Consider the following 9,215-nt stretch of genomic DNA (forward strand, 5'->3'; position numbering starts at 1 on the left):
TATTTTTTCCCAGTTAGTTCAGTCCGTGTTTAGATGCAAGTTTTCACAAATTGTTGCGGTTTTTCACAAATTCTTCAATAAGATTTATATTTAGGCAAGACTAACCCAATAATATAAGACCCAACAAAATTACCTAATAAAATATGAAATAATATTTTTATTTTAATAACCTAATGTTTTAAATTAATAACTTACATATTTAAATATGTTAGTTTTCATTATAAAGTATAAATAAAGTTATCAAAATAAAATTGAAAACTTAATATATATTAATTTCTTTGTTTGGATTTTTCTTTTATGGGTCAGTCTTATGCTATAGGACGGTCATATAAGACAATTGCTGTAAAAAGAATATTGATTTAGATGATATTCGTATATTCGTACAACCAAATAACCAAGCACTTCGACTTTTAGTGTATCTTTATGCAAATGATTCAAAAATTCTCTATAATGAATTAGGAGCGATAAGCTATTTAAAATGTGGTTAAGTTCAAATTAACAAATCAAGTGAGGTCAATTCTAATAATTAACTAATTAACACATCGTCATAGTTGCAAACATTTTAAAAAGTGAAGATAACAAATTGAATGCATTGATAATTTAGAAAAAGTGAGTTGTTCTCCCTAAGTACACCCACGATTAGAAAAAGTACAATTTTCACAAATCAAATGCATACTGTAGAAATTAACTCAAGAATATCAGTTTCATAAATATGTATTCCGCCACAATATTATTCAAAGTCATTAAGCGACCTAATATTTTCTATCAAATAACCAAGGTCGTTGCGCTACCTAAAGACTTATCCCCAATTCATTATACCCAAGCCGCTCAATCACTAAATGATTTACTCCGAGATTTTGTCCTACGTAGATCATTTTACATACTCTATAATGTTTTGTAGGCATGAACCCCAATTCATTATTGTTTTTGGTGACAAAGGTTGAAAAATATAGACTTTTAAGAGCGATAATAGAGTGAGTGTTGAGAGCCAGCTTAACAGCACGTGGGAATCATATGCTTTGGCATTTGAAGAAGTCCTTCAAGGGGATGAATTAGCTGCTTCTTCATACTGAGTAATTAGTGTGTATTAGAAAAGGTGTACCTAACATGAGTGTAATTGTTCATTTGTTAAGTTGTCCATGTATTTGCCCTCAAGTGAGTGTGAATCTTATAACTTGGCGGAATCAAGGTCTTCACCAATGACCCACAATTATTCAAGTGATAAATGCTTCGACATTTCAGTAATATTGTAATTGGAGTATAATAATCAGATGTACGTATGTTGATTTAAGTCTTCCGAAAGTGTACCTTAAAACGAAATTCCAACGCACGTATGTTAATTTATGTCTTTTGAAAGTCGAGATTTCGTTTGAGGGTCTCGGTTTTAGTAAATTTTCAAACTGTCTAATCTTGCAGTTTTAACTCCATGAATGTCTTAATTTATAAATGAGGAAACTATTATAAATGGAGTATGATCATCAGACGCACGTGTGTTGATTTATGCCTTCCGAAAGTCGAGATTTCGTTTGAGGGTCTCGGTTTTTGGAAATTTTCAAACGTCTAATATTGCAGTTTTAATTCCATGAATGTCTTAATAACGATAAATGAGGAAACTTTTGTAAATGAAGTATGACCATCAGACACAAGTATGTTGATTTATGCCTTCCGAAAGTCGAGATTCTTAATAATGATAAATGAAGAAACTTTAATAAATGGAGTATGACCATCAGACGCACGTATGTTGATTTATACCTTCCAAAAGTCGAGATTTCGTTTGATGGTCTCGGTTTTAGGAAATTTTCAAACTGTCTAATCTTGCAGTTTTAACTCCATGAATGTCTTAATAATAATAAATGAAAAATTTTAATAAATGGAGTATGACCATCAGACGCACGTATGTTGATTTATGCCTTCCGAAAGTCGAGATTTCGTTTCAGCGCCTCGGTTTTTGGAAATTTTCAAACTGTCTAATATTGCAGTTTTAACCCCACGAATGTCTAAATAATGATAAATGAATAAACTTTAATAAATGGAGTATGACTATTAGACGCACGTATGTGATTTATGCCTTCCGAAACTCTAGATTCTTTTGAGGGCCTCGGTTTTTGGAAATTTCCAAACTGTCTAATATTGCAGTTTTAACTCCACATATGTCTTAATAATGATAAATGAAGAAACTTTAATAAATGGAGTATGACCATCAGACGCACGTATGTTGATTTATGCCTTCCGAAATTCGAGATTTCGTTTGAGGGCCTCGGTTTTTAGGAAATTTTCAAACTATGTAATATTGCAGTTTTAACTCCATGAATGTCTTAATAATGATAAATGAAGAAACTTTAATAAATGGAGTATGACCATCGGACGCACGTATGTTGATTTATGCCTTCCGAAAGTCGAGAATTCGTTTGAGGGTCTCGGTTTTAGGAAATTTTCAAACTGTCTAATATTGCAGTTTTAGCTCCATCAATGTCTTAATAATGATAAATGAAGAAACTTTAATAAATGGAGTATGACCATCAGACGCACGTATGTTGATTTATGCCTTCCGAAAGTCGAGATTTCGTTTTAGGGTCTCGGTTTTTGAAATTTTCAAACTGTCTAATATTGTAGTTTTAATTCCACGAATGTCTTAATAATGATAAATGAAGAAACTTTAATAAATGGAGTATGACCATCAGACGCACGTATGTTGATTTATGCTTTCCGAAAGTCGAGATTTCGTTTTAGGGTCTCGGTTTTTGGAAATTTTCAAACTGTCTAATATTGCAGTTTTAACTTTACGAATGTCTTAATAATGGTAAATGAAGAAACTTTAATAAATGGAGTATGATCATCAGACGCACGTATGTTGATTTATGCTATCCAAAAGTCGAGATTTCGTTTTAGGGCCTCGGTTTTTGGAAATTTTCAAACTGTCTAATATTGCAGTTTTAACTCCACGAATGTCTTAATAATGGTAAATGAAGAAACTTTAATAAATGGAGTATGGCCAGCAGACGCACGTATGTTGATTTATGCCTTCCGAAACTCGAGATTTCGTTTGATGGCCTCGGTTTTAGGAAATTTTCAAGCTGTCTAATATTACAGTTTTAACTCTATGAATGCCTTAATAATGGTAAATGAAGAAACTTTAATAAATGGAGTATGACCATCAGACGCACGTATGTTGATTTATGCCTTCCGAAAGTCGAGATTTCGTTTTAGGGCCTCGGTTTTTGGAAGTTTTCAAACTGTCTAATATTGCAGTTTTAACTCCACGAATGTCTTAATAATGGTAAATGAAGAAACTTTAATAAATGGAGTATGATCATCAGACGCACGTATGTTGATTTATGCCTTCCGAAAGTCGAGATTTCTTTTGAGGGCCTCGATTTTTGGAAATTTTTAAACTGTCTAATAATGCTGTTTTAACTCCACGAATATCTTAATAATGGTAAATGAAGAAACTTTAATAAATGGAGTATGACCATTAGACACACGTATGTTGATTTATGCCTTCCGAAACTCGAGATTTCGTTTGAGGGCCTCGGTTTTTAGGAAATTTTCAAACTGTGTAATATTGCAGTTTTAACTCCATGAATGTCTTAATAATGATAAATGAAGAAACTTTAATAAATGGAGTATGACCATCAGACACACGTATGTTGATTTATGCCTTCCGAAACTCGAGATTTCGTTTGATGGCCTCGGTTTTAGGAAATTTTCAAACTGTTTAATACTGCAATTTTAACTCCATGAATGTCTTAATAATGATAAATGAACAAACTTTAATAAATGGATTATGACCATCAGACACACGTATATTGATTTATCCTTTCCGAAACTCGAGATTTCGTTTGAGGGTCTCGGTTTTTGGAAATTTTCAAACTGTCTAATATTGCAGTTTTAACTCCACGAATGACTTAATAATGATAAATGAAGAAACTTTAATAAATGGAGTATGACCATCAGAGGCACGTATGTTGATTTATGCCTTCCAAAAGTCGAGATTTCGTTTTAGGGCCTCGGTTTTTTGAAATTTTCAAACTGTCTAATATTGCAGTTTTAACTCCACGAATGTCTTAATAATGGTAAATGAAGAAACTTTAATAAATGGAGTATGGCCAGCAGACGCACGTATGTTGATTTATGCCTTCCGAAACTCGAGATTTCGTTTGATGGCCTCGGTTTTAGGAAATTTTCAAACTGTCTAATATTACAGTTTTAACTCTATGAATGTCTTAATAATGGTAAATGAAGAAACTTTAATAAATAGAGTATGACCATCAGACGCACGTATGTTGATTTATGCCTTCCGAAAGTCGAGATTTCGTTGATGGCCTCGGTTTTAGGAAATTTTCAAACTGTCTAATATTACAGTTTTAACTCTATGAATGTCTTAATAATGGTAAATTAAGAAACTTTAATAAATGGAGTATGACCATCAGACGCACGTATGTTGATTTATGCCTTCCGAAAGTCGAGATTTCGTTTTAGGGCCTCGGTTTTTGGAAGTTTTCAAACTGTCTAATATTGCAGTTTTAACTCCACGAATGTCTTAATAATGGTAAATGAAGAAACTTTAATAAATGGAGTATGATCATCAGACGCACGTATGTTGATTTATGCCTTCCGAAAGTCGAGATTTCTTTTGAGGGCCTCGATTTTTGGAAATTTTTAAACTTGTTTAATAATCTTTGTTTTAACTCCACGAATATCTTAATAATGGTAAATGAAGAGACTTTAATAAATGGAGTATGACCATCAGACACACGTATGTTGATTTATGCCTTCCGAAACTCGAGATTTCGTTTGAGGGCCTCGGTTTTTAGGAAATTTTCAAACTGTGTTATATTGCAGTTTTAACTCCATCAATGTCTTAATAATGATAAATGAAGAAACTTTAATAAATGGAGTATGACCATCGGACGCACGTATGTTGATTTATGCCTTCCGAAAGTCGAGAATTCGTTTGAGGGTCTCGGTTTTAGGAAATTTTCAAACTGTCTAATATTGCAGTTTTAACTCCATCAATGTCTTAATAATGATAAATGAAGAAACTTTAATAAATGGAGTGTGACCATCAGACGCACGTATGTTGATTTATGCCTTCCGAAAGTCGAGATTTCGTTTTAGGGTCTCGGTTTTTGAAATTTTCAAACTGTCTAATATTGTAGTTTTAATTCCACGAATGTCTTAATAATGATAAATGAAGAAACTTTAATAAATGGAGTATGACCATCAGACGCACGTATGTTGATTTATGCCTTCCGAAAGTCGAGATTTCGTTTTAGGGTCTCGGTTTTTGGAAATTTTCAAACTGTCTAATATTCCAGTTTTAACTCCACGAATGTCTTAATAATGGTAAATGAAGAAACTTTAATAAATGGAGTATGGCCAGCAGACGCACGTATGTTGATTTATGCCTTCCGAAACTCGAGATTTCGTTTGATGGCCTCGGTTTTAGGAAATTTTCAAACTGTCTAATATTACAGTTTTAACTCTATGAATGTCTTAATAATGGTAAATGAAGAAACTTTAATAAATGGAGTATGACCATCAGACGCACGTATGTTGATTTATGCCTTCTGAAAGTCGAGATTTCGTTTTAGGGCCTCGGTTTTTGGAAGTTTTCAAACTGTCTAATATTGTAGTTTTAACTTCACGAATGTCTTAATAATGGTAAATGAAGAAACTTTAATAAATGGAGTATGATCATCAGACGCACGTATGTTGATTTATGCCTTCCGAAAGTCGAGATTTCTTTTGAGGGCCTCGATTTTTGAAATTTTTAAACTGTCTAATAATGCTGTTTTAACTCCACGAATATCTTAATAATGGTAAATGAAGAAACTTTAATAAATGGAGTATGACCATCAGACATACGTATGTTGATTTATGACTTCCGAAACTCGAGATTTCGTTTGAGGGCCTCGGTTTTTAGGAAATTTTCAAACTGTGTAATATTGCAGTTTTAACTCCATGAATGTCTTAATAATGATAAATGAAGAAACTTTAATAAATGGAGTATGACCATCAGACGCACGTATATTGATTTATGCTTTCCGAAACTCGAGATTTCGTTTGAGGGCCTCGGTTTTTGGAAATTTTCAAACTGTCTAATATTGCAGTTTTAACTCCACGAATGTCTTAATAATGATAAATGAAGAAACTTTAATAAATGGAGTATGACCATCAGACGCACGTATGTTGATTTATGCCTTCCGAAAGTCGAGATTTCGTTTTAGGGTCTCGGTTTTTGAAATTTTCAAACTGTCTAATATTGTAGTTTTAATTCCACAAATGTCTTAATAATGATAAATGAAGAAACTTTAATAAATGGAGTATGACCATCAGACGCACGTATGTTGATTTATGCCTTCCGAAAGTCGAGATTTCGTTTTAGGGTCTCGGTTTTTGGAAATTTTCAAACTGTCTAATATTGCAGTTTTAACTTCACGAATGTTTTAATAATGGTAAATGAAGAAACTTTAATAAATGGAGTATGATCATCAGACGCACGTATGTTGATTTATGCCTTCCGAAAGTCGAGATTTCTTTTGAGAGCCTCGATTTTTGGAAATTTTTAAACTGTCTAATAATGCTGTTTTAACTCCACGAATATCTTAATAATGGTAAATGAAGAAACTTTAATAAATGGAGTATGACCATCAGACACACGTATGTTGATTTATGCCTTCCAAAAGTCGAGATTTCGTTTGAGGGCCTCGGTTTTTAGGAAATTTTCAAACTGTGTAATATTGCAGTTTTAACTCCATGAATGTCTTAATAATGATAAATGAAGAAACTTTAATAAATGGAGTATGACCATCAGACACACGTATGTTGATTTATGCCTTCCGAAACTCGAGATTTCGTTTGATGGCCTCGGTTTTAGGAAATTTTCAAACTGTTTAATACTGCAATTTTAACTCCATGAATGTCTTAATAATGATAAATGAACAAACTTTAATAAATGGATTATGACCATCAGACACACGTATATTGATTTATCCTTTCCGAAACTCGAGATTTCGTTTGAGGGTCTCGGTTTTTGGAAATTTTCAAACTGTCTAATATTGCAGTTTTAACTCCACGAATGACTTAATAATGATAAATGAAGAAACTTTAATAAATGGAGTATGACCATCAGAGGCACGTATGTTGATTTATGCCTTCCAAAAGTCGAGATTTCGTTTTAGGGCCTCGGTTTTTTGAAATTTTCAAACTGTCTAATATTGCAGTTTTAACTCCACGAATGTCTTAATAATGGTAAATGAAGAAACTTTAATAAATGGAGTATGGCCAGCAGACGCACGTATGTTGATTTATGCCTTCCGAAACTCGAGATTTCGTTTGATGGCCTCGGTTTTAGGAAATTTTCAAACTGTCTAATATTACAGTTTTAACTCTATGAATGTCTTAATAATGGTAAATGAAGAAACTTTAATAAATAGAGTATGACCATCAGACGCACATATGTTGATTTATGCCTTCCGAAAGTCGAGATTTCGTTGATGGCCTCGGTTTTAGGAAATTTTCAAACTGTCTAATATTACAGTTTTAACTCTATGAATGTCTTAATAATGGTAAATTAAGAAACTTTAATAAATGGAGTATGACCATCAGACGCACGTATGTTGATTTATGCCTTCCGAAAGTCGAGATTTCGTTTTAGGGCCTCGGTTTTTGGAAGTTTTCAAACTGTCTAATATTGCAGTTTTAACTCCACGAATGTCTTAATAATGGTAAATGAAGAAACTTTAATAAATGGAGTATGATCATCAGACGCACGTATGTTGATTTATGCCTTCCGAAAGTCGAGATTTCTTTTGAGGGCCTCGATTTTTGGAAATTTTTAAACTGTTTAATAATGCTGTTTTAACTCCACGAATATCTTAATAATGGTAAATGAAGAGACTTTAATAAATGGAGTATGACCATCAGACACACGTATGTTGATTTATGCCTTCCGAAACTCGAGATTTCGTTTGAGGGCCTCGGTTTTTAGGAAATTTTCAAACTGTGTTATATTGCAGTTTTAACTCCATCAATGTCTTAATAATGATAAATGAAGAAACTTTAATAAATGGAGTATGACCATCGGACGCACGTATGTTGATTTATGCCTTCCGAAAGTCGAGAATTCGTTTGAGGGTCTCGGTTTTAGGAAATTTTCAAACTGTCTAATATTGCAGTTTTAACTCCATCAATGTCTTAATAATGATAAATGAAGAAACTTTAATAAATGGAGTGTGACCATCAGACGCACGTATGTTGATTTATGCCTTCCGAAAGTCGAGATTTCGTTTTAGGGTCTCGGTTTTTGAAATTTTCAAACTGTCTAATATTGTAGTTTTAATTCCACGAATGTCTTAATAATGATAAATGAAGAAACTTTAATAAATGGAGTATGACCATCAGACGCACGTATGTTGATTTATGCCTTCCGAAAGTCGAGATTTCGTTTTAGGGTCTCGGTTTTTGGAAATTTTCAAACTGTCTAATATTCCAGTTTTAACTCCACGAATGTCTTAATAATGGTAAATGAAGAAACTTTAATAAATGGAGTATGGCCAGCAGACGCACGTATGTTGATTTATGCCTTCCGAAACTCGAGATTTCGTTTGATGGCCTCGGTTTTAGGAAATTTTCAAACTGTCTAATATTACAGTTTTAACTCTATGAATGTCTTAATAATGGTAAATGAAGAAACTTTAATAAATGGAGTATGACCATCAGACGCACGTATGTTGATTTATGCCTTCTGAAAGTCGAGATTTCGTTTTAGGGCCTCGGTTTTTGGAAGTTTTCAAACTGTCTAATATTGTAGTTTTAACTTCACGAATGTCTTAATAATGGTAAATGAAGAAACTTTAATAAATGGAGTATGATCATCAGACGCACGTATGTTGATTTATGCCTTCCGAAAGTCGAGATTTCTTTTGAGGGCCTCGATTTTTGGAAATTTTTAAACTGTCTAATAATGCTGTTTTAACTCCACGAATATCTTAATAATGGTAAATGAAGAAACTTTAATAAATGGAGTATGACCATCAGACACACGTATGTTGATTTATGACTTCCGAAACTCGAGATTTCGTTTGAGGGCCTCGGTTTTTAGGAAATTTTCAAACTGTGTAATATTGCAGTTTTAACTCCATGAATGTCTTAATAATGATAAATGAAGAAACTTTAATAAATGGAGTATGACCATCAGACGCACGTATATT

Source organism: Silene latifolia, chromosome 7 (assembly GCF_048544455.1).
Source record: "Silene latifolia isolate original U9 population chromosome 7, ASM4854445v1, whole genome shotgun sequence".
Lineage (NCBI taxonomy): Eukaryota > Viridiplantae > Streptophyta > Magnoliopsida > Caryophyllales > Caryophyllaceae > Silene > Silene latifolia.